General features: G+C 38.3%; 1 protein-coding gene across 5 annotated transcripts in view; it reads right to left on the bottom strand.

Annotated features, from left to right (window-relative positions):
* LOC113227055 (protein turtle-like) overlaps nucleotides 1-26,717 on the bottom strand; it is a 77,912-nt gene that overhangs the window by 15,283 nt on the left and 35,912 nt on the right. For all 5 annotated transcript variants that reach the window (XR_003310170.1, XM_026459924.1, XM_026459925.1 and 2 more), the window contains exon 2: nucleotides 10,946-10,977. The gene's annotated coding sequence lies outside the window, so the exon portion shown is untranslated. The remainder of the gene's footprint in view (nucleotides 1-10,945; nucleotides 10,978-26,717) is intronic.

The raw sequence follows: 26,717 nt of genomic DNA, 5'->3' as shown, positions 1-26,717 counted from the left end.
CAGCTGATACAGGACTTCAGCCCCTATCAGCGTAAATCTGCAGTGCTGGCCATGGTATCGATTTTCATACCTTGTCGTCGCGCGTTTTGAACGCGAGCAGAGTATCGACTCGCGTACGAGCGTGCTGGCAGCGGGGTCGGAGCGACGTTCTTGTAGGGTGCGGGCGGACTCCGTCATCTGTGGAGGGCGGTCATGGGGCAGCGAGGGCGCGCGGTTTGGAGCGGCACGGTGCGGCGCGGGCGGCGCGGCACACAACAGGGCTGGGGGCGCGTGCGAAAGGTCGCGCGGCGGGCCGGGTACTGCCCGCCGCGTCGCCGTATTGATCGCTGCGCGCGCAAGCCGCCGCCCTCGAACATGAATGGTCCCCGGTGCCGAGCTCACGTGCTCCCGCTGCCGCCGCCGCGAGCCGGTCCTACTGGCGGTGACCTCCTCGCGGACTTCGCTCCGCACTCTCGACGCGTCTATTTATCCCGAACTTAATATTCGCTTACAATACCGTCCATGACTATTTTTATATTTTCACGAGTTACAACTTTTCTTATACTTATTATAAGAAACGGTAGGAAATATTAACTTACTTCTTGGTATTTATTAATACGTTACACTTAGTTTACAATAAAAATTAAAAAAACATAATTATTCTTGATTGATACGTGGGGTGAACTATAAGTTTCCGGAATGAATAAGAAAAAATACTATAAATGAAGTGAATTTATTGTTTCTCAAAATATTCTCCGTTAGCGTTAATGCACTTTTTCAAACGAACGAACTAATTTTGGAAACATTTATGCTACTCCTCCGTGACATTCTCTAAAACATATATTTCATACTCTTCGACAGCCTCTTCAGGTGATAAAAATCGTTGACCGCGTAACTGGTCTTAATTTTTGGAAATAAATAAAAGTCACAAGGTGTCTGGTCGGGACTGTACGCGGGATGGCTCACAAGGTCAACGTTGTTCACCTTCAAAAATTCATTTGTCTGTCTGGTCGTATGAGAACTGGCATTATCGTGGCAAGATTATATGGCGTTTATGGTTATTTTTACGGAGTTTGTCAGTAACTTCCGGCAAACAAATGGTCGTGTACCAATCACTATTCACGGTACAACGATTCTCCAAAGCAACAATAGCCACGTGTCCAGTTTTATTAAAAAAAGAAGCAATCATCCGCTTAGAGGCACTTTGCACGCGCGCCACTTTACGCACGCTCTAACATACATTGTACAGCATACGCTCGATTGCTGCTTTGTTTTGGGATCGTAACTATAAATCCATGTTTCGTCACCTGTTGCTATGTCCCACATCAAATTTGACGCCCCTTCGTTGAATCTGGTAGGCATGACATTGCACCAAGTGACGCGATTCGTTTTTCGAGCCTCAGTCAAATTGTGTGGGATCCACCGAGAGCACAGCCTTTTCACACCCAAATGTTTATGTTGATTGTATTTGACTCATGCCTATGCTTAAAGATGCCCGAGTCTCGTGGTATGTCACATGCCTGTCTCTTTAGATCATACGGCGCACAGTATCGATGTTTTTGTTGTTCACAGCAGCGGACGGGCGACCATCACGAAATTCGTCACTGAGATTCACACGACCGCGTTTGAATTCTGCAAACCAGCTATAAATAGTCGTCTTGCATGGTGCTTCATCGCCAAAAGCAATTTGAAGCAGAGCGAAGCTCCGCTGAGCTGTTAAATTACACTTAAAGTCGTAGAAAATCATACTACGAAAATTTTCACGAATTAAATCCATGGGGATGTAGACAACCAATTTCTAAAATGACGTCACAATGTAAAAACATGTGATAATCATATGAAACAAACTGTATTATACAGCCAAAGAGTTCCATTTTCAAATGTTGTAATTACTTTTTAAATATTGTTTATGTAAGTGATCAGTTCCGGAAACTTATAGTGCGCCCTATGTAAAGATCAGTTGACCAAGATAGCACATCAATCGTCATTGGGAATCAGTTAATGAATATAAAACTCTTACAGATTATGTTTTTCTGCCTTGTCTTCGTTAGTAAACGCCATCGTAGTATTTATTGTAAGTTGTTACGTTTGTGGAAACGATCTACATTGAAGTAAAAGTAAATAAAAGATTTTTTACAAAAGAATATTTGGTATACTTACTGAGTAGGTACAAGGTCAAGAACACGAACCCTATGCCGCTCTGTGTACAGCACAGGTTGTTGAATATCAAATTTACCAAAAAAGTAACGTGTGAAGCAGCGACCCTTTAAAGATAATCGGAAAATTTTATGCAAAGTATTATGACAATGCTTTGAAGATTACATTTATGTAATTAAAATTTTATACGAATATTAGTCAAATGCATTAAGAACAGTATCTATTATATTTTAGGTGTTTTTTTTAATAATAATGGAAGAAAATGGTACGGGGAAACAATATTGTTGCACACAATAGGTAAAGATTATATAAATGTATTGTACGATAACATTATTAATCTCAAATTCTCATTCAACGACATTAAATTTACAGACAAGCAGATGGCGCGAGTAAACTAAATACGAGTAAGTACGTGTCTCAAATTACATGTGTTCATATCCAGGGAATTCAATATCACCATATAAGTCTCTCTTCTTTTCGGTAATTGGCTATTGATGTACGTTTGTGTATTCTGGGAACTTCTCTCATTTTAGTATAAGTGCTTATAAGAGCAATGTAAGGATATAATTGTATCTATCATTTGTTCGCGCAATTCTGACATAAACCACACCTATTCTAGAGCCGCGTCTCTTACCTTTTGACGGAAGCGGAAGATGGATGTAGAGCACTTTCAGGTCATCACATGAGCTTATATTATTTACTCGCCGTCCACCAAGAACCCGTCGATACTTTATTAAATCTGCTGGATATTTCGTCCCTTCCCCTAATCCATCTCTACCAACGTTATTTGTGGGGATGAAAAAAGTGCAAACAACCCACTTATTTCCAAATCTTCCAAATCTTTCAATCCCCACAATATTCTTATCTCTTTGTCAAACCTTTTGGGTTTTTTATAACCGGTGGTGGCAATAAAACTTAATTCAATCATGGGTTTACAAAAATGAAAGGCGTTCTATTTATAGAAAAGGTTTATCGTTCCCGTTGTTTTATTCCAAACAACCACGAAAACGAGCTACGATTTTGGAGCATTTTAAAAAGAAGGTTTGTGCATCTAGAAGATAATAATGGATGATATGATTAAGGTTATATCACAGAAAAAAAGAGTGCTGCAAGAGCGTTACCTAAAACAAATATATTACAAGTTATTCTAATGCTTGTCGAAAGTTATAAGAGCTTTGCAAAAGGGAACACGACTCGTCTGCTTTTGAATAGCTGCTTAAAGTCGGTATGTACGCAACAGCAAACATAACTGTAAATATGAAGTCGAGATGACGCCTGTTGTTCTCAGAGTGCGCCCATATTGTCGACGTGTGCATTCAAAGAGCTTTACTTTGCCTTCAATCTCTGAGAATTGATCCGAAATGTTTTGTGTTTGATTTAATACGTAACAGTTCCTGTAAATTTAAATACGTTAGTATTTTTACGAACGAAAAATGATGCAGAGTTAATTGTTTGTTTTCTTGGCAAAATTTCCCGGTAAATTCATAAGCGCATTGGACACGCATCCAACTTCGTTTGCTAAGAATTTGTGCACATATATTTAATCCGAGAAGATTATTTTTCGTTCCAAAATTTCTTATAATATTGATACAATGAGGCAAAATTGCGCGAAATCTGCCCTAATAGCTATCTGAAAGCTCATTAATTATGTTTATGAGCAAAAAACCGAGGGAAGTCGGCCGTGTTCGGCCACCCGTGTCTACGAGTGGCGGCGTAGCGCCGTGCTACGGTTTTTGTAACATTACCATTACAATCGTTACTCCAACTTATATTGTTGTTACTTTCAAACATCATTCTCGCAATTAGTTTTATGAGAATTGGGTGCCATGAATCGACTAATAGGTAATAACACTTTACGACTAGTTACATGTTTTCCGTTCATATCTCAATTTAACCCCGAAGGGTTTGTTTGGCTATTAGGAAACTATCAAAATCACAAGGAAAATTATGATTATTAAAAATAAATATATATTTTCTCTTATTTGTTCATTGATACATGTAGTAGCCTAATGGTTTGACCTACCACGCAAAGGCCGTGGGTTCAAATTCGGGCTCGCACCTCCGAGTTTCTCGGAATTTATGTGCGAAATCTAATTTAAAATTTGAAATTTACCATGAGCTTTTCGGTGAACGAAACCATCGTCATGAAACTTGCACGTGGATGAAGGTCAACAACACTCGTACAACGTATGAAGTCCTCAAATCGCATTGGGCCAGAGTGGCGTACTATAGCCTAACCTGCGCCTGAGAGGAGCAGTGGGACGTATAAATGGGTTGATGATGATGATGGTTCATTGATAGTCGGAAATGTGCCACCTGGTTATTACAGTAGATGGTTAACAAGGCAATAGTGTGTCAATTACGGGGCTGACATGAATTTTTAGGGTCGTCAAGAGGGGAGCGTGCCGGGGTTCCTAATAGTCGCTCTAATGGACTCCGACGACGCACTGCGTGAGCTCAACTCTCTTACATAGATATAGTCACTCCTGCCTTATGAAGCATGATAGCACGGTTCGTAGAAAGCTTGCCTCATTAACATGTGATACAATAAGCTACCTACTCCTGTAGTTGTTGAATATTACAAGTACAATTATTTAATGGTAATAATTTATAATATTGTCGTCGTGCTTTTAGGTCTTTTTTTATGATACCAAGTGGCGGGAAGTTTTTTTATGATAACAAGTCGTACGTCTGGTAGAAAACGACACGCCTACTCGTATATAATAGTTACAATGCCACTCAGAGCTTAAAATCGCAAAAATCTGAGAGACACTGCCACTGCACCCGCCACGTTGAGACATAAAGTCGACAAGTCCCATGTATCTGTAATTTCATCAGCACACTTAACCTTCAAAACCGGAGAGCTATAATGTAATGCTCATACGTAGCATTGTTGTAATTTTAGGACATCGACAGTTTCTGAATTTCAGGGATTTTCAACAATGCAAAACTGTTGCAACGTAACCCAGCATAGAAGATGTAAATTCTTTATGGCACATCATTGATATGAATTTAGATCCATATTACGTATAAATAGCTTAAAGAAGTAAGCTTTCAGTTCAACGCTGTAGGTATATGAAGTAATGGTTACACTAATGGACTCCATAGGATGCACAGCATGAGTTTCGCGGGCTTATTCCTGTTTACTGAATAAACTCAGTAGGCACTTATTGCTTTGCCTTAACCCACGACTGGAAGAATGACGTCTTAATTCAAACATAAACTACAAGTTGTTTGTTAAGCTTGTACTCTAATAAATATTGAAGTATTGTCAGGTTTGGCAAAGAGGCATGGTGCACCTTCTTTGAGATATAGGTTTGATCACGATATTTTCTTTCGCCGAAGGCTAGGCTACCGCGACTCTTTTTTATCAAACAAATAAAAATATATTTTGAAAATATGTGTATTGAACAATTACTGGTTTGACGAAGTATCATTATTATTAAAAAACTTTAAAGTAATGTTTTGTTTCAACGGGAGCGTTTTCTACAGATAAGGTTTATACTTAGAAAGAGAGCGGAAAATGTGATGAGTTTTGAGTTACTTTTGTTACAATAAAATCGATACTACTTTGTACAAGTATTTTACTGAAACAAATAAGGTGACGCTCGCTCATCCTTTTTCGTTAATGAACGTCAACAATTGCGCTGACATGAATTTTTAAGTATTGTTTATGGGGCAGTGCAATGAATGTGGACTCTCGGTTCGGCTTACTTCTATTCTAACAAACTGAAATACGCCACATTGACCTTGGAGCCTACCTAATGGTAAAGCACATTTTAATGTCGTTGTAACTGTAATATCGATTAATTTAGCCTTGGTATTGGCATTATATTTAGCTGTAGGTACGGGTATATTTACCATTTCTAGCAAATTTTTTAGGACTGTTATTTAAATAGTTCAACACTGTCTCTGAAATACGAGCCATTTTGGTTGTCTAGGTTAGTTTAAGGTAAACGATTAACATAGTTATGGTGCACAGGTGGTGGCAAACCAATGAAGCCGAATAAGCTTACGGAATTAATCCCCCATAAATAAACTAAATTGCACTTGGTGGATTAACCAGCATAAGTGTTTTTTGCTAATCGAATATTAAGTCCTGCTCACTCGTCTTCTTTGATGAATGAAGTTATCTGAACACTCTTCAGTTGTTTAGAAAGCGTGTATTTAATAAAATATCTTCATTATTAGTTACTGCATTTATTGTCCAGTTTGAAAACTATATTTATGAGTTACAATTGATTAGTATTAGTAACCAAACCCTGCCTAAGGTCAGATTTATAAGAGAGCACTTACAGTAACGCTGCTAGTTATAAGCGTTAGTAAAACTTAACAACGAACGTAGAGGAAGTATGTCTCAATAGCGCTTTAATAAGGTAGTAGTGGGGTGTACTCATATATACATTCTTATGGCTGGCTATATCACGTGACCAGAATGAGTGATGGAAGGGCGCATCGAGAGCGCCGCAGGGGAAGTTTCCAGGGAAATGACTTTCACACCGAAAAATCCTATACTCTCCCTCCTGTACTCTATGAATGTTTCATACCCCTCTCTCCATATCCGTACTGTCTGATTTGTTGACAATGCCGTGTACCCCGGAATTAAGGATGCTCTAATAACCGTTATGGGAGCAATGTTTTTTGGGTACCCAAATTGTTGTATGTGTGTATAACAATGTAAGTAGTATGTTTTTGTGTATATTCTTTAGAGTTATACCTAAATAATAATGTTTATTTGTATTATGTGTATTCTTCTTGTATTGCCAAAATTGTGAATTTACGCGGTCCAACGGTGCAGTCATCGATCCACCTTTGTTACAGAATAAATCTTGCTCACGGTGAACTTTGAACGACGAATACGTACAAAGTGAACCGTGTGAACACGCGTAGCTTTTATCGCTAACACAAATCACATTTCTGTGACAAAAAGTGACATGATCAAACGGGGAGTTTCTTTTGTACAAAAGCAAAAGCATTAACGTACGCAGTGATAACAAAGCAAATCTATTTCTGTTCATGTGGCACAAGATGGCCCAGTTTCTAATAGAAAAATAAATTTTCAGGGCGTTGCATGCATTGTTTTGCCGACGTTACAAATATTGTACGATTTTTAAGTACTCGTTATGTACAAAGGATTTAGTATTTAATAGGCATCTAATATATATTTGCGTTTATAGATTGCGAGTTTGAACAGAAAGTCCTAAAAACTCAATAGGCACGCCAATCCTTATTGTCACGATCGCGTAATGAATCGGCGATCATGAAATACCGTTACGACGTAGATTCAGCCAGGCTCGAAATGCACAATGCAGTTGAATAATGCACCAACTAGCTAGAAGCATTGCAAGGCTGTCTCTAACTTTATCATATGCCTTACTGTACTTTAATACACTGACTATAAACTGCCCAGGACTAAATTCAATTGTGCAGTTACGTGCATGCATTGCAAATTATATAACATAGATAGAGAGCCTACTATGGGATTGGTGTGGGGTTATTCTTTTATAAACTTCATTTCAGTCACAGTATCATTACTATATGCAATAGCATTTGTAAGAAGTACGTAAATTCACAATATTTTAACATTGTCGCTACGTTTGCATTTAAAATGTCAACAAGGCAAAAGTTGTTGAGACTTGCCTAACAAACGATGTCAAATTTCCGTATAGAGAGAAAAGCCAGAGAAGAGTAGCGTAAACGACAAAACTCATTCAAGATTCATTTATCATGGCATCTCCGACCGCCTGAGCCGGAAAACGATCCTATTTATAAAGAACTACTGTCTGTTTATCTGTTTGTCATGATTTTACAAACGAGCTTTTAGCTCGAAGCAAAAATGTCTACCTAGTGGTTAATATCCAATATATAGTGTACCTAATATAAAGTAGTTTAATAGTATGTAAATAGATATATTTTTTTTGTTACTATAAGTTCAAACAGCAAAGGGTTTTAAATATAGTATATTTAGTAGCAGTAGAGCTCCTCAGAAAGAGTTCGTCCAGAGAAATACTGCCACCTCACCTTTTTCTGCCGCCAAGCAGTAATGTGAGCATTACTGTGTTCTGGTTTTAAAGGGTCAGGGTGCTGGTGAAATTACAGGCACATGAGACTTGTCAACTTTCTCAGGGTAACAGGCGCAGTGACATTGCCCCTCAAATCTTTGCGATTTAACGTTCTAAAACAGGCGCATACCTTATCATCATCAGGCGTACGACTTGTTCGTCCTGTCACTTCATATTATAAAAAAATTTTATAGAAAATCACTAGATTATCGAATAAATAAAGATAAAGAGACCGGTCAGAATAACAATTTTAATTTAGAAAGGAAACATAAGAGTGGGAGCATTCCAGTATCTTAACGAGTCAAGCAGCTACGTGATAAAGCGCGATTGTCTGTCTGCAAGGTATTGCGGCTACTACAATGGAGCTCAAAGTGATTGATATTCAGAATAAGATTTAACAGTTGGAGCTTTAAAGGTTTAAGAAAGTTAAGCGAATGCGGATCTTATTACTCTTTCGTCGTATGCAAGTTTAAACTTGGGAATTTAGAAGAGCGATCGGTAAAGTTGCTGATGTCGCAGGCAAAGCGGATTAAGTCCGCCAGCGTGCGGCCGCCCCAGCTTGCCTTCTGCTGCCCTGCATCAATAACTCGATTACTAGGGCTTGTTCGGATTCAGCTACGCTCCAGGGGTATTAGTTAGTGTTTATGAGGCTTGTTTTGCTGCAATGTACTTTGTCATTGCAAGCGCTTTAACGAAGTAGGTTACGATTGCGCACTGAACTTTTCGTGGTTTGTGGTTGGTTTAGTATTGACGCGACAACAACGACTGTATTTGCTAATACGTACTGTTATTTTATTTTTTGCATAAGCGCACTTCCCAGTTAGAATTTTACGTAAACTGTTTTCAAAAACAACTATGATACGTGTCATGTATTTTCTTATAGTACTGTAATAATTTGTTGTCTGGAAACAATGTTGAATTTACAATGTAAGGTCAGATTGAATTACACGTGGATATAAGTCGAGTTTCATCTCAACGTTTCTAATGGCAAAGCAAAAAGCTGGCAAATTGAGCGCAGATATTCACGAGACCCTTATCTCTGTGTAATGGAATGAATGGCATGTATAAATTGCCCCCTTGTACGTCTGCACCACCACTAACAATAGGTAATTGGAGGGGTGCCCCTCTCCCCATTAATTGATTGTTTGAGGAAGACACAAAACGTAGTTTTAGTAGCCAGATTACCGCACGATATTTACCACATCTTCGAATGCATAATCGAAAGGGCTTTTGGAAAGAATTACATAGCCTATTCACGATAATTTTATAATTAGAATTTCTTAGAAGAAATCGAGAGAATGTTTCATATATGTAGACATTCTGAAACTAAAAAGCTCTTTAAAAGAAGCCTCCTTACTCTTGGGAGTCGTCAATATTCGAGACTGAGGACCGAATCCATCTTTATTGAATTCAAAATCAAACATTTGTGCAAATTAAATCAAGTCAAATCAACAAAACTCTTATACGAATTTAAGAATTAAAGAATACCTAACAACATTTCATTCGGGGCAACTAGATATTACAGTATGCTAATTCCAAATTCGCCAGCTGTTTTGGAGTTCAATATTATGTCCTTGAAAGCGGAATATATTAATTTGTTTGATAGAATTTCTTTAAATGTAGAACTTTTACGAGTTGTTATATAGCATTATATAAAGTATAGCTTTATGAGCGAGCTTTTGTGCGTGAAAACGGCAGAATATTGTTCAGGACCTATACGTATATTTACTCGTATACTTCATTTGCTCGCAATTTTTTTTAATTTTTTTAAATTTATTATTCAAAATTACAACGTATTACTTATTACAAAAAGTCGCCAAACTGCTGTGCAGTTTGTTGGCGACATGTGCACTCTTACTTAATAATACCTACTTTACTATATTTAACATTATACAGTATTAATTGAACTACTAACTTATTAAATAAAAGATAAAGATTATTTTAAGAGGTACGCCTTTAACTTACGTTTTAGTGCATATTTACTTAATTTTGTATCATTTCTAAACCAATCAATGTCGTTATATATTTTTGGTTTAGTTCCAAAAATATATAGCGTGTACATCTTTTTCCATAATAATTATTTGCTTTAAACTGCACTAGTTTACCCTGCCTTACTCTTTTTGTCATGTACTTATTTTTAAGCCTAACTTTATAATTATCGTTATAGTAATTTTCCAACACTATCAAATACCTACTCTTAACTTCTATAGGCATGACCCTACACTAACTAAATAAGTCATTGTACTCTGTGTGATTACATTTTTCTATTACTTTTTTGCACACTAAATGTTTTATCAGACTAATTTGTAACTTTCTGATTCCTTTAAGATAACTAGCAAAGGTCCGACCATATACATTTAATCCATAGCTTATTAGCAAGTCTGCCAGCGCATAATACACCATATACAATGTTTTTTTATCCAATATACAATTTAAGTGAAAAAACCTACCAAGCATTTTATTTAATTTCATACACACTTCACTAACATGTATTTTCCAACTAAAATTACGTTGTATAATGAGACCTAAATATTTAAATTGTTCAACATATTCTAGATTAGTACTTTTTTTTTATAGTTCATTCTACGCCAAGCGTTAGAGTGAATAAACAAATAGACGATTAAAGTCGGTGGCTGCCATAATTCCCGTACAAACGTTACTAGTTGTTTTAATTAGCCAAAAGGCAACGCGCCAAAGTATTCGCGTGGAAAGCTCTCAGAGGAAACAAAGTCAAGTGGATATCTCACCAGTCACTGCATCCGACCGCCGCCGCCAGACACTGAAACAAGACAAAAAACATTTTAGATTTCCGTGCGCTAAAATGTTACGATTTCAACGGAGATTCATTTTTAAAAAATCTCAGATAGAATATGCCACTAGCGGTGGTTTGCTTTTGTGGTAATGACGAAAGTTAATGATCTATTGAATAAATATAGAAAGTAATATACTTGAGATTTTTGATGAGTTTAAGCTACTTTTTCATAATTTCGTTTGTAATGTCCACCATTATTCTCACATTTTCCTAATGTCTTTTAAAATGCCATGCGATCTAATTAGACGACTGTGGGCATGACAACAGGTAGCATATCCCTGTATCAATTTTGCGAATTTTTTAGTAACATTATTAACAAAACAGAAATAATTTTATTTTAGCCTACACTGTAGAAGATTTTACATGAAAATAAAGTGTCGATTGTTAGTTATATCACTATAACTCGACACGACTTGAGTTATACAAGCAGTCATAATTCTTTGCTGAAAATGTACAAAACAATATAATAATGTGGCCGACTGACTGTATAGCCTAATGTGTGATTAAATGTACGTAGCCAGGTAATATAATGAAGTAGGTATGTAAGAGCTGCAAGCGTAGGAGACAATTTGCCGTACTCTACATTGAGCAGTAAAGTGTTCTTTGTCGCCGCGAGTCAGTCGGAGTCCAACAATAGACGAGGAAGTTAATTAAGTGCGGCCGCGGCTCGCCGATGTCGAGTTTCATTTGCAATTCCGCTCTAACTCCACCACTCCACTGATACAACCGTACAAGAGTAATGTCTATAATAATTAAAACGGTCCTGGCGTAAAATGTAACGGTCTAGCGCGTCCCGCTCTTTGTTTTATTGATACAAGGTTTTATATTTCATTGCGGTCGTGTTATATCGGACTATTTTTCGTTATCTCGTACATTTGGCAGCATTCGAGTCACATTCATACGTTTCCAGGATAAACGTTACGCTTTGTTAACGACGTACATTTTAATATATACGTATAGAATATAACCCTACTGTAGTTATAGGTGAAACTTAATGCGCGCTATATTAGGAAGGCTACATAGACCCAGTAGTGGCGAATGGTCTATATAGCACACTTCCCATTGACTCCCTGAATATTATGCTGATGAACGACATTCTGTTATGCATTTATTTTGAACAAAACATAAAACTCCAAATTGGACTCTGGCAACATACCACATACTAAGCATCTGTCTTTTTCACTTCAATGAAACACATCTACATTCCTTTCCGATTTCATATGCCCAAAATGAATGTATTGCAAGCCGAAAATTACCGAGTTTTGATAAAAGTTGGAAAAATTAGCTACGCACGGATACAAGCGAGAAAGGTAAGTGGTTGATGTCGCGTCTCGGTTGGTGTTAATGAGTCGAAATTGAAAGATAATAAGAATACGACTTTGAGACTGAGAGAGTACCTACATTTTTAAAGAAAGTACCTAAAGTACTTACATTTCAGTTATTGTCAATTAGTGTAGTAAGTAATGAAAGCATATGTGCCAATTTCGTCGAGGCAAAAGATAGATAAATATGTAGCTTTGCAATATTTGCTGTGTGTCCCGTAGATCTTTTTTTAAATATAATATCAAGTGACGGGACGAGCAAGTCGTGCGCCTGATGGTAAGGTATACGCGTGTCCATAACAGAGCTTTAAATTGCAAAAATCTGAGGGGCACTGCCACTGCGCCCGACACCCTGAGACATAAGTTGACAAGCACCATTACCCTTCAAAATCGGAATACAGTAATGCTCGCATTACTGCTTGGCGGTAGTAATAGGTAAGGTGACAGTATTTCCCGGGACGAACTCTTTCACAAGAAGCTCTACTGCTACTAAAGTAAGCAGTCTTTGTTACTGGTACCCAGGGAACATGATCTCTTGTCTATATTTTGTGTTATTAATTATTCCCATCTTACATAATAAGCTCGCCGTAAAACGACTGTGTATGATAGAGACTTTGTATGATTATGCATTAATAGAAAACATGGATGCTTGATGATAATAAAATCACGGTCGGAGTCGTGACGTGTTTGATAACGGAGACATCTATCAAATTGGTCACAGGTGGCGGATGGAGTACAGCGTGCCGTCTGATTTAGCGTGACGAGCTATGACTGCCTCAGATTGCATTCGTCGAATGCTTCACTCCGAACATCGTGACGATATTGTCGCTGAATGTAATGTATGACTATTATGATCCCTATTAATAATTTTAAAATTGTAAATTAAAGCTCCGTGTTTAATAGAATCGTACATATTTTGTAGAGTAATATAATAGGACACATTAGAAAGTTGAGTGAATTCTTTTACGTACAAGTCGCGCCAAAAAATGGTTCACACACACGTAGCTGATTTTCTTGAACGTAGAAGGTTTATACGCGAACATTAGGTGAATATTATAAATTATGTGGAGCTATTTATCGTGGATTGCAATGGTCGGGGTGGCTGCGGGTGCGGTTGTGGCAACGGCAATCAATCATTAAGCGACAGTGCCAGCTGCCGCGTGTCATTTGCATAATCGAGGCTTGGCCACCCAAATAGAACAACGAATCATTCGCCTCATCATCGATGAGGTTATCTGTTCTAAACTGATTAAGACTAGTGCTCCTGTTATTTTTTCCTGATTATTTATTTTACTATTGCGGCTTTGATAGTGTATTTTTTTATGTGGAGCTATTTGCATGTATTGCCTCTCACTTGAGACTGGTGTAGTTTCCAGGTCGTGGAAGCTTGCAAACGTGCAACCTGTGCAAGACTATGGAACGTGTACTCAACAACCGTCTCCTCTCGTACATTGAAGACAACAACCTCCTCAGTGATCGCCAGTACGGATTCTTTGGAATTGGATCTCGGATTTCTTGTGTGAACCTTCCATTCGAGTGGTCTTTGAAGGCTACTCTTCCGAACATCGGGCGATAGTGCCGGAATTCCTCAAGGTTCCGTACTGTCTGCAACACTCTTTCTGCTGCATATAAATGATATATTGATTCCAGGTACCTTTGGGTATGCTGATGACAGCACAGTTGTAGATAGGTACTTGATCAATGCCACAGGGTCAGTGGAGAGGAAATCCAGTCTTGTCGAGAGTCTATGGTTAGCCGTTTGGATTTGACACTCAAGGCAGTCTACGATTGGGGCGATGCCAATCTTGTCAAATTTCATGCTTAGGAAATGAAACTATTTTTCCAGATTTACCTTGACTGCCACCCTGAACTTGAACCTTGAACCTTGGATTCAATTGACAAGCGTGTCAAGAGGACTCGGAATTAGTAGTAGAGGCGAAGCTGCAGAGCCTTGAACACAGCAGTTAAGTTGCCTGCTTATCGGTATTTTACAAGATATATCACGGAGAGTGTGCGATGGAATTACACTATTTCATTCCGCTTTCTCCTTTCCATCATCGGGGGACTAGGCGTAGGCTTGGATTCCACGTCTATGTTGTGGATATTCCAAAGAGTAGCACGAAGCGTTACGCTTCCACATTTATGTGGAAGCTATGGAGTGGAATTCCCTGCCTGTAGACTTGTTCTCTGAACGTTATAACTTGGACCTTTTCAAGGCGAGAGTGAATAGGCATTATTTAGATGTGCATGCTCCATCGTCGACGTCACCGTTACTTACCATCAGGTGAGATGGAGGTCAAATGCACATTTACATTTAAATAAAAAAAAAAATGGTCATGCACGGCTTCATGCTGAATTTCAATTAGGTTAATTTAGAGAAAAACAAGTGGCTTCGATTACATATATGGTAAACTGCATATTTAAATCAAGATATTATGGAGAATCGTGACAACCACAACTTTAACACGCCATTAGTTCCATCGCGCCACCGCTAGATGGCATTAGTTGCACTCTGAAACGCGCTATCGTTTTGTTAACTCTAATAGTCATCTGATAGGTTTGGTAATGTGGATCCCCTACAACGTACATCGAGGCATAGGCATGTCGGTTCAACTTCACCGGCCTCCAACCGGTCACCCTCATTTCGGCCTACCTGTTCTCTGATACTTCCCAATCGCTAATTCGCGAAGATCTGCAAGCCCTCTTGTCCCTAGGAGATTCTGTAATTCTGACTGGCGACCTTAACGCCAAAAATACTGCATGGAATTGTAACACCACCAACCCGCGCGGTAACACGCTCATGATACTATCCGAATCCATGCATTTCGATATAATTGCACCACTATCCGCATAACGTAAGTTACCGCCCCAACATCGTAGACGTAGCTTTATTCAAAAATATTAGATTAGACCTTAGATTAGACTCAATCCAGGTCGTTCATGACTTAGTTTCGGATCACCGCCGTGTCCTCCTTCACCTCTCCCCTCGTTCGGACATAGCCCCCCGTGACCCTTGCGCCCCCGTTAAATCAGTGTTGGACTGGGGGAAGTTGAGTCATGACCTCGATTCCCTCGAGTCTGAACACCTAGTTCAGATTCCAGACGAGATTTCTTCAGTCGTAGACGCCAACTGTGCTATTGACCGTCTAGAGGAACACATACAAACCGCCGTTTGTAACAGCTCCCGGCCGGCACCGGCGACAGACGACTGTCGCTGGAACCTACCGGAGGATGTGCGTGCCCTTCTAACGGAAAAGAACGCAGCCACTCGTGCTTACGACTTTTACCTCACCGACTAAAACCGTCGTTTCCTGCGGGCTTTATAGAGGGACGTAAAGACGCGTATGGACGAGGTACGTCAAAGTCGATGGGAAAAGCTCCTAGAAGGGCTCGAGCCCACTCACCAAGCCTTCTGGCAACTAACCCGTTCGTTGTGACTCAAGTCCGGCACAGTTGCCCCCCCTTAACCGACCCAACCACACCCCAGCGTTTGACGACAAGGAAAATGCCGAATGCCTGGCCGACAGCCTCGAAGCCCAGTGCTCCCCCAGTCTAGAGCCGGTCGACCCGACCCACCTCCTCCAGGTGGACTCCGAGGTCCAACTCAGAGCAACCCTCCCGCCCTTCGACCCTCCTCTCCCCCCGGTCACCTCAAAGGAAGTAGAATCGCTCATAAAGGACCTTAAGCCCCGCAAAGCCCCAGGCCCTAACGGTATCTCCAACAAGGTGCATAAACAGCTTTCTGCACCCCTCATCTGTCTCCTGACTGCAATTTTTAACGCCGCAAAGACCAACTGCATCTTTCCGCAAAAGTGGAAAGAGGCGGTGGTCATCGGTATTCACAAGCCCGGGAAACCTCCATCTGAACCCTCCAGTTACCGTCCCATCTCCCTACTTAATACCATGGGCAAACTCTATGAGCGCATCCTCTACGCCCGCCTCAGAGACTACGTCATGTCTCACAATTTCCTCCCCGACGAACAGTTTGGTTTTAGAGCTAGGCACTAATGCGTCCAGCAAGTGCACCGGATAGTGGAACATATCTCCGAAGGTTTCGATCGCCCCCGCTTCATGCCCACCGGCGCCCTCTTCTTCGATGAGGCAAAAGCTTTCGACAAAGTCTGGCACAACGGCTTACTTTACAAGCTGTACAATCTCGGCGTGCCTGATCGTCTCGTGCACATCATTCGAGACTTCTTGTCGAACTGCTCTTTCCGCTACCGAGTTGAGGGCGCACTCTCCTCCCCTCACCCCGTAAGAGCTGGAGTTCCGCAAGGCTCTGTCCTCTCACCCCTCCTATTCTCCCTGTACACTTACGATATCCCGAAGTATCAGGCAATAAATCTCGCCCTTTTTGCCGACGACACTGCGCTCTATTATTCGGCGCGCAGCTCCAAGTTAGTTTCCGCGGCTCTCCAATCTGCCACCACACGCCTAGGCGAGTGGTTTCGCACATGGAGAATCGAAGTCAATCCCGACAAAAGCGCGGCGGTATTCTTCATGCGAAGTAACCTATCCAGTCGTAGGGTACAAAACCTCACCTCGATCTCGCTCTTTGACCGCCTAATGCCTTGCTATGCTTTTCAACAAGCATAGCAAACTCTCCCTTCGCAATAAGGTGAGATTGTACACGACCAGCATCCGCCCAATCATGACGTACGCCAGCGTCGCATTCACTCAGGCAAAACACCTCGTGCAGGCTCTCCAAAATAGATTCATGCGCAACGCGACGGGTGCCCCGTGGTACCTGCGCAACGCTAACCTCTACATAGATTTACGGCTCCCCACAAAAGCCCAATTCATGAAACAGGCATCGAGGAAATACCTCGACTCTGCTCCTCACCACACCAAGCCCCTCGTGGTGGCTGCATCCTCTTAGGACCCCCTCAGGGAACAACTCCACCGCGTAAACAGGATCCGTCGGCCAAGGGAAGTCCTCAACGACTCTGACGACCTTATCACTCTCGCCACTTTGAAGGCCAACCAGATCGCTAGTCAGTCCCGTCCCTCAAGCACCAACCATCCTCGCCGGCGAGGTCGTAGAGCCCCTCATTTTAGCACGTACACTGGTAGATTCTCTTCTACAGCACGCCCTTCTGGCGGAAGTCTCCAGTAGCGCCCTGACCGAGGTCCGTGCCCACTTGGGCGCCCTCAGGCCCGCTACTTAGCTTTAAGTTTATTTTAGGGGTTATGAGCCTTCAGCTCGCCCTTTTCTCCGGTGGCGCAGTCAAAGCCATCAGCGGCCAACTGCAAAATATCTTTCATAAAAAAAGTATTGTGGATGCTCACCATAAATACTTTCTACCGCTACAGCAACTGTGTGGCACTGAACGGCACTCAAGTTATTGAGACGTTTTGGTCCTTACTCCCCTGCTAACCTGCTATCTTACTTAAGCTTCGGCCTAGCCTTTTTGTTTTGTCTTATATCTAATATACGCCTTGCGCACTTTCCGTCTGCGTCTCAATTTCTACACACCCCCACCAGCTCACCTAAGTCGCGCTACAGAACTATTTTTTTCCAATGGGACCCTAACTTCCAATAAAGGAAAATAAAAATATTATTGGTATGTTACTCTTCGAGTTCAGAAGAAAGTTTCGATTTAATGCTCGCCATTAAAACAGCGCACAAATCAGTCGGCATGATACAGTTTGTATAGTTGCATTGATTGAATGCCGGAGATGGTTTTAACCTCACAATTTCCGCCGGTGTACGAGTATTGCACGGGTCACACGCGCCACGTCGACGGAGCTTGCAATCCGAGAATGATTAGATTTGCCTCATCAACTCGTCAAACACTGTGTACCGCGGAAACATAACTACGCCAACTGTAATTTGATTTCGCCGTTTATAACTTGTACAGTTCAACTGCCAAGTATGCAAATCAAAATTTGTTATTGTTCCGTCGCTATTGCAATTTTATAGGCATTGGAAAGCAAAACGAAAACCATCGTAAAAATGCGATTCCGAACGATACACCAATCAGTAGTTTCGTTAAAATTGTAATTATTTTAAATAAATGTTTAAATAAAAGTACTTACTTACTTAGTTTGCAAATTGAAAAACAGACGCAGAAGTTGCTGAAATATTCTAAAATTTTTTACTGACATTCCAATTTCGATCACCAAATCATTCAATTCGTCCCCCACGGTGAATCCCTACTAAAAGAAAATAATGGCGTCAGTCCTACCAATTTAGGTCCCGCCATGTACTTTCAAAATATATTCTATATATTTTTAATAATATATATTATTAAAACCTTTAAATCCACAGAAATTAAAAAATTCTACGGTCTTTATATCAAAGTAATTATTATTCTATAGTTGATTGTATTGCGTCTTATTCAGTATGTGTTTTTGACAAATGTGTCGATTATGGTGTGTTTCTTGACGTCGTGAAGCAATACAAAGTTATTTCTCTTTTTAAATCTGGTAGTAATTTAGACTCCATCAATTTCAGAACTACTAACTCTCACTCTCTATGTCTCTCGTAAACTAAATGTCTTAATGTCGGGATCGCTGGTCTTGAGTTGATGAAACATAATATATTTTTGATGCATTGGAAGAGTCACACGTATTCTGTGATCATTCCAAGGCATTTGATAGTGTACACTATGTTACTCTGGTCAGGAAACTTCGTCATTATGGTGTGGCGGGCCGTAACTTCGACTTTCTTAAATTGTATTTGAGTGATAGGGTGACGAGAGTCGATGTTAACGATATAAGATTATCAGAGTCTGCAATAAGCATGAGCGTCCCTCAAGGTTCAATTCTAGGTTTATTTCTATTTTTAGTTTATATTAATGATTTACCTAACCTCATGGAGGGTATAAAATATGAAATAGCATGGTTTGTTGACGATACTTCCCTATTATTTGAAGTTAAAAGGCACTGATAGTTCATATCACGATGTGAATAATGCTATTTCTTACATAGTAGAAAAGTTTGTAGTTAATAAATTTAATGAGAAATAATTACATTACCCAATGTTAGACATACGACTGCAAACACCATAGTTAGAAAAGAAAAAATGAACCTCTTAGGTGCAGTTGTGATTTTAGATATAACTTTAGATACTAAATTGCAAACTATAAAGACCTCCTGACACAAGTATTTTCGTACTTAAAATAAGGTCTCAACCTTGTATATAATTCTGTTTATATTTGAAACGAAATGAAGAATTTTTGTTTTTTTTTTATTATTATAATGGGGTCCACAAATAAGTAAGGTATCGAAACTCACAATTCACACGTCTTCACAAAGTCAAAACAAATCAATTTATTAATACGAGTATGTATACGCTTATAAATTAAGTAATTTGTTGTGATAATAAGATTTCGGTTGATATTCAAAATTTGCCATTACGAGTTTTAAAACAATAGTGAAACAAAAAATGTATACTGAAGGTTATATTTAATAACTTTAGGCTTTTTCGTATTTGGATAACATAAGTCCATGGTAATGACCCACTTAGGTCTTGCAGGTTGTCTTGATCTGATATTTGAAATAAATATATATAAATGTGGACAAATGTTTATTTACAAAGAGCAAACCCTAGAGTTTCTTACTTATTTGCTTACTTTGTCGGGAATCTGCCTTAGGAAAGAACTGAACTGAAGACTTTAATCAAGTGTAAATTGCTTACCTTACAAATAAACATATATTAGTAGAGTTTGAATTTGAGATACGTACCAATGTCAGATATTTACAAGAATTTTCTATTATTAATAAGTAGCAATATTCGACGTAGTAATATTTTAGATAACGACCGAAGAGCGAGTATACATACACCATATTGAATTTATTGGTCATTGGCGCTTTGTAGTGCTGAAAGGGTTGCGAACACGCTGCGTAATCAAACCGCGGCTTAATCATCGACGCTGTAACACACCCGCCGGCAAATAAACTTGCTCCTCGTACAATGGATATATTTCAGGCACCAGGACATAATATAACTATTTTTTTTTGTAACGCGTACAAAAACCAAATGTGAAACGGAGAACACAATTTAAACATCATGAATTGTGAGATTCAATGACACCCGGTATGTAAATAAGATGGCGACGAAGCTGTTTAGCCTAGTTAGCTTTTGTAGCATTAGAGTTCTGAAAGAGTTCGTCCATGGAAGTACTGCCACATTACCTATTTCAGTCGCCAAGCAGTAATGTGAGCATTACTGCGCTTCTGTTTTGAAAAGTAAGGAAGGGTGCTGGTGAAATTACAGGCGTACGGAGCTTGTCAACCTATGTCTCAAATCTTTGCGATTTAAAGCTCAAAGCGACACTGCAACTGTTATGAACAGACGTATCGCTTATCAACGTGTGACGTGTTCGTTCCGTCGTTTGTGTTCGTTTTTATGTACTATGTACATATAACATAGAATTGTACGATGTACATAGAACATGTGTTTGTGTTATCACAACAGCACGTATTACACAATGACAGTGATATGTGTAGCTGCTACAAGATGTTGTCACGCTCTATGCGCCTGCATATCTGAAAAATAATTGTTCCAGTTTACACAACACATTTACGCCTAGAGAGTTCAGTTTGCGACGACTTATCAAAAACTCGCGTTTAAATTTTTAAGTACGTAATTAATGAAAGCCAAAAGTTTGTTGGTAACAGTTTTAAAAGCTTTTCAAAGAGAATTATCACCCGCTGAGGGGCCGTGAAACCATGGCTCATAGCGATGAAACACCAGCCTTCATGAGGACTTTATTCATGGTGTGACGAATATCGTATTACATTTGCGACACTCACCATAGTAGATATAATGTTTAAAATACAAATTATTGTTGTAGTTACCATGGCTTCAGAAGAATTTTCAATTTTATCTTATCATAATTTTATTTTATCAAGTAACAAAAAGTAAAATAATTATGTTTTGCAATTATTATTATATTTAATAATTATTTGCAAATATTAGTATGATTTGACTCCAGGGCCTGTAGTCTATTTTTATTGCTTACGTTGTACGTTGCGTTAGTTGAAATATGAATGAATAATAGTTGTTTTATTTAATAATAAGACTTTTTACAATATGTTACAAATGGTAAACATACTCGAAAGTATGCAACCTTATAATCTAAAGATTGAAGACGATACCTTGTTTAGTAGGAATGGAGAAAGGTCTCAGTAAATTGTAAATATTCAAAAAATGTTGTCATAGCTACAATATTTTCATTTGAAAAGTCTCAATCGACCCAATATCAAAGCCGAGCAGATTATATCTATTTATTCTGGGCAATCGTAGAGTTTAGTCAAGCAGTACGAGCTGCCAGGACGAAAATCGCACTGTTCAACTAACTGGTCAATTAAATTTTATTATCAGTGTAACTTTGCTACGCCCTTACAGAGTATCACATATATCTACCAAAAATAGTGGTAAGTTTAATTTGTATCAACCATGTGAAATGCAAATCATTCACTGTTTACTGTTTCTGGCATGGATGGTCGCCTCATTTCATATGAATAATAAAGTAGAAGAAGAAGAAGAAGAATAAACAGGGGAGAAAATCCAAAAAATGATATTAGAAAGACCGCGTTTGATTGTAGTGCGTTGCGTTAGCAGACATTGTAAACGATTCAAAAAGATCTGTACTGATCTGTGATCTGTAGCGATTGGTAATGTTTCACAGCTATATGGCCATTTATAGATTGCATTTGTACCATCACTTCACACCTGAAACGAAGGAACAGTAAAAACAAACGAGGAATAATCGTCTCCGGAAAAATGGCTATAGCGTCAGTTTTTTAGATAGTAAGGTAGTGGACTAGTTTTTAATGTTTTACTTCAAAAAGAAAAACAATCTACAGTGAATAATATTATAAGAAGTTATTGCAGCGTTTTAAATCACCGCATTTACCACTAACCTCCGCACCGCACTAACCTCAGTACCGAGTACTAAAAAAACCGACCTCAAAAGTCATTAATCCCCTAGTTTACCACCCTTAGAGGCCGAATATTTCCTTCAAATTTAAATGGGATCACTTCTGAGGAACCCTCTTTCCAACAAAAAAGAATGATCAAAATCGGTTCATAAATGGCGGAGATATCGCGTAACATATATACAAAAAAAACATGCAGTCGAATTTAAAGAAATGATAGAGTATTGTTAGTCATGACGCTGATATAAACTGACAAACAGTCAGACTGTTTACAACGTGTGTTCCAAATGTTTAATTTCAAATTACGTTTACATAAACCATGAAACATTAAAAAAAACTAGAGGACTATTTTCACCCTTTTTATTTTATAGGTAGTAAAAATATCAAGAAAATTATGTTTAAAACAGTTCAAAAAGTTCTTTTATATGTGTTATTTCTTATTATTATAAGTATATAAATATAATAGAGTTTTTGTTTTAACAGGAATAATTATTCTAATTTTGATGAGCAATATTTATAATCCCTAAAATATATAAGATAAAGAAGAATCTTTTACTGGGAAATTACAAATTCGATAATTTGATGTTTTGCTTGTAAAGCATATTTTGTGTTTCTTTAAAATTTTAATAATAACAATTTCTGCGTGTTCCCTGAAATCCTGCAATCAGCAAATGTAAATACAAGTTTCGTTATAGTATTTAATTTCAATAGCAAACAGTGTGGACATATTACCTTCTTTGGCTCGAATTTTTTTAAGATTGCGTGCATTGAAATAATTTGTAAGTGCCTATACTTTCCCATGTTTCCATTTCTTTCATGATACTTTTTAATTATTAAAAAAAAAAACATAAATCTGGCACTTTCTCCACTCATTTTCTTCGAGGTATACATTTTCATCTGGTGTGGAAGTGCTAAATACCGCAAAAAGGGAATAAATCAAGTCAAGATATTCTCCGGTATAAATAAACGCAATTTACGACTGCGTTTAGCATTCAGAGAATGAAATGACATTATAGAGAGCTTCGGAGAAAAGAATGCTAAAGAAAAATCTACACTTTTTTCCAGGTGCTCATAATGCTCTCTCGTTTAACAGTATTCTTATTTAATATATATTTTTAGATGTTTTTATTTCCATTAAGTAAATAAATAAATGTTTCGAGACTGCTCATTTGCTATAAGTAAAAAGATTTCTTTATAAGACACAAACTCGTTAGGAAAAAGAATTCATTTTATCTTAAAATAATTACAAATATCGAACAAATATCGCCGGATCGAAGTAATTTTCTAAGAGTTCGATCTTTGTATTAATAATTATAACAAACTAGTGGATTAATTTCACAAAAAAATAATATCGTGGTAGTATTCAATACACTTCATATTAAAATATATCCACGCATTATAACTTGTTAAAACTGTTACAGATATAAAAAGAAAAAAATTCAATACTTCGAAATTTAAAAAGGGGATCACTATTCCAGTTTGACGGATGGCGAAAAAGATGGGATTACTGTACCCGGATTGGACAGAAAAAGAAGACGTAACATGGTTCATAACACATTCAGAACACAGAAGCCGGTACCTGACCGCTCCGCGCTGAAACTATGAGGTGCTTCATGAAATCAAAATGTACATAAGTCTCATGTTTGCAAACCGTTCTTATTGGTTATGTTTGCCGACAACACAAATCTGTATTAACCAATGTAAGAATATTATTCACATGCGAACAGTTTGCAGGAAATTGTAACTGTAGAGTAAATTTAAGTAAATACAAGGAAAGTGGAGGGCGAGGTGGTTCAAAAAGAATTTGGTAAAACAGTTTCTCATAGGCAAACTTTCTCTGCTTGTTACATTTTAAAGCTTTGGTTCGTTGAATACACAGAAGCGACGTCTCTTTGTCACGGACATTTTACAAACCGCATCACATTTAAGCAATACAATATGGGATATTTTCCAGACGTGTTTTGACTTCGATATTGGCAATTGTGGAGGTAAATACCGCAAAGCTGCTTTTATAGAAGAGTTTCTAAAAGAGTTATATCAGTGCAAACAGCCAAGATGAGGAAGGGAATACAGAGAGCCGGAATATTTGCTTAGCGTCGGTGAAGTTTCACCGACCGTGTCCCGGATCACCGATACTCCGGATCTCTGAAACTGCAACCCATCTCGATACCAAGTATAGATATCGTTAGTATCTACAGTCTTAATATTGGATTGCACCAGTTACTTGATGTGATTTACTCACAAATTGTTTAATATTCTAATTTGTTTACTTCTCTATGTACCTGTGGTACGTGTACAATAGTAGAATTTCTAATTTATAATTGTTATTTTATTTTAGCTTCATGTCTAAAATAGTATAAAAAACTAAAATAAGTTACACAGGTACCCTGTTTTTGTATATCTGTTTTTTAAACGAATAATGTCATGATTTTGTATATCGAATAATTTTAATTTCCACGTTTGGAGACAGCGGGCTAAATGCGTAGCCACTTCTCACGAATTTGATAACAAAACAAATTTCCGTTGCAGGAACCAAATCTTCGGGGATTTGGCATGAAAGCAACGGAACGATGCCGCTTTTGCTTGTTCCATATTTGAATAATTTTCTTAAATTTTTTAAGTAAGGAAATGTATGTTGGAATATTTTAATAAAAAACCCATTGACTTACAAATAAATGGACGACGGGTCTAATACAAAAACCATGAAAAAAATGTCCCAAGTCAACCTATTTAAACGTAGTGACATGTAAAGGAATATGAAAAAGCTAAAACGTTGAATTTAAATTGTAATGTCATCGCAGTACTGTCTAATTTTGCTTGCTTCGCTGTCAGTCGAACAAACGAAGACTAAAGCGTGAATGACGCTCTGTATACGATTTTAACGCCCTATAAGTTCGAACACTTTTTAGCGCCGACCCGACGTCCATATAATTGTAAGTCAATGAAAAAACCGTTCATTTTAAACAAGATTAGCTGTATGTATGTACCTATCTACGCACACATATTTTGTTTTCTTTCAATCCCAAAAAAATGTATAAAAGAAACAGGTAGGATTTTTGTAGATATCGCATTGCAAACCGCAAACCCGTCCTGTCTGCACTGACCATAGGAAGCCATGGCAAGACTCTCGACAATGACTTCCCTTCTTATGAAACATGTAGGTATAAAGGAACATAATATGAAACAATATAGAACATTTACCTGTACGTCAATTGTTTCCATTTACACTGTAAGTACTAGGAATAAAATAAGATTTTTAAGTTATGTAATCAAGAACTACAACATTTCGCAATCGTCAGTCAAACTTACCCTTTCCTGGTGAATGTGTTATTATACATATATCTAAGTTATGTTACGAAGGACTCTAATATTTAACAATCGGCAGTCAAACGTCCGGTTCTTTGTTGCGTTACCCTTACTTGGTAAGCTACTTGGTACCTGCTGCGACACTCTCATGGCCAAAGATTTAACGGATGTTTTTACACAATGTAATTTAAAAAGCTACAACTCCGCTAGATGGCGTTACTAGTACTCTGAAACGCGCTATCAAAGTGTTCACTTGATTTTTATATAATGGACCGGTAACTAACAACGGTTGCTCTTGGCCGGCTCGGTCCTAAACGGTCTACGGACTCTTAGGGCTGAGGCAACTAACCTAACCAACTTCTTGGGCCTCTTTCGCGGGGTTGCAGGTCGGCTTTCGAGCCAGGAAAAATTGAAACCCCGCACAAAATGCAATTAAAACAAACTTTTTGATGATAGGTATGTTAGATTGTTAAAAGAGAAAGGAAGGCCCGAGCAGTTAGATTCCATTATTGTCTGTGATCTAATCGAATCGAAAATGTATTTTTCTACACCTGTACCTTAATGTGTCAATTATAATTTCAGAAACAATATCAGAAAGGCCCTCTATTTAGTTCTGAATCAAAATTCTATCGTCTATGGTACTCGCCGCTGAGCTGAAAAATTTCATAAAAGTTTCGTACACAGAACTAATAATAAGTATTATAGTTAGATGTGTATCGATCGTGTACGATCGAATCAAAATGATTCGAACAACACCTGTGACCCGATAACCCGGTTACTAGCTTATATATATAACTCGATCATTTTAGAGTTTCATGGGTCATGCGCGCAATATGCGATTTTATCATTATAATTTTAGAGATTCAACAATTCACAATATTATTGTTGTCTCGTTCACTCTCACGTGAAGTCCCCACTCACGACACGGTTCACCTTCTCACTCTTCGTTTGGGTCGAATATTTGTTCGATAGAGCATTCGTTCGATCGAACCTAAAAGTCAAGCAACCGATCAACGAGTCAAAGGGTTAACGGATCAATGAGTCTATCAATCATTCATTCTAATAGCTCCGTGGCGTAGCGTCCATTACATGGTAATTTTGTAAGTTTAATCAGTTTTTCGGTATGTTGTGATTATTTAAGAGTGCACTAGCTAATATTAAACTATTAATTAATATTAAATTAGTAATTTT

Source organism: Hyposmocoma kahamanoa, unplaced genomic scaffold (assembly GCF_003589595.1).
Source record: "Hyposmocoma kahamanoa isolate Upper Pololo Valley unplaced genomic scaffold, ASM358959v1 202, whole genome shotgun sequence".
NCBI lineage: Eukaryota > Metazoa > Arthropoda > Insecta > Lepidoptera > Cosmopterigidae > Hyposmocoma > Hyposmocoma kahamanoa.
This window is presented reverse-complemented; position numbering and strand designations above follow the sequence as displayed.